This window comes from Pygoscelis adeliae, unplaced genomic scaffold, assembly GCF_000699105.1.
Source record: "Pygoscelis adeliae isolate BGI_AS28 unplaced genomic scaffold, ASM69910v1 Scaffold108, whole genome shotgun sequence".
NCBI lineage: Eukaryota > Metazoa > Chordata > Aves > Sphenisciformes > Spheniscidae > Pygoscelis > Pygoscelis adeliae.
This window is the reverse complement of record NW_008825498.1, coordinates 8049120-8049389: the sequence shown is the minus strand read 5'-3', so window position 1 is coordinate 8049389 and position 270 is coordinate 8049120. Positions and strand designations below refer to the sequence as shown.

Below are 270 nucleotides of genomic sequence, written 5' to 3'. Positions count from 1 at the left end.
CAGTAAAGGGTGAGGAATTGGTTAGATGGTCACATCCAGAGGGTAGTGGTCAACGACTCAATGTCCAGATGGAAATTGGTGATGAGTGGCGTTTCGCAGGGGTCTGTATTGGGACCGGTCCTGTTTAATATCTTCATCAATGACATAGACAGTGGGATCGAGTGCACCCTCAGCAAGTTTGCAGATGACACCAAGCTGAGTGGTGCGGTCGACACACCAGAGGGACAGGATGCCATCCAGAGGGACCTGGACAAGCTGGAGAAGTGGGCC

General features: G+C 52.2%; 1 protein-coding gene across 1 annotated transcript in view; it reads left to right on the top strand.

The window, feature by feature from the left end:
• The window catches only part of TTC39C (tetratricopeptide repeat domain 39C), a 26996-nt gene that overhangs the window by 23020 nt on the left and 3706 nt on the right, over positions 1-270 (top strand). The gene's annotated exons all lie outside the window — the stretch shown is intronic.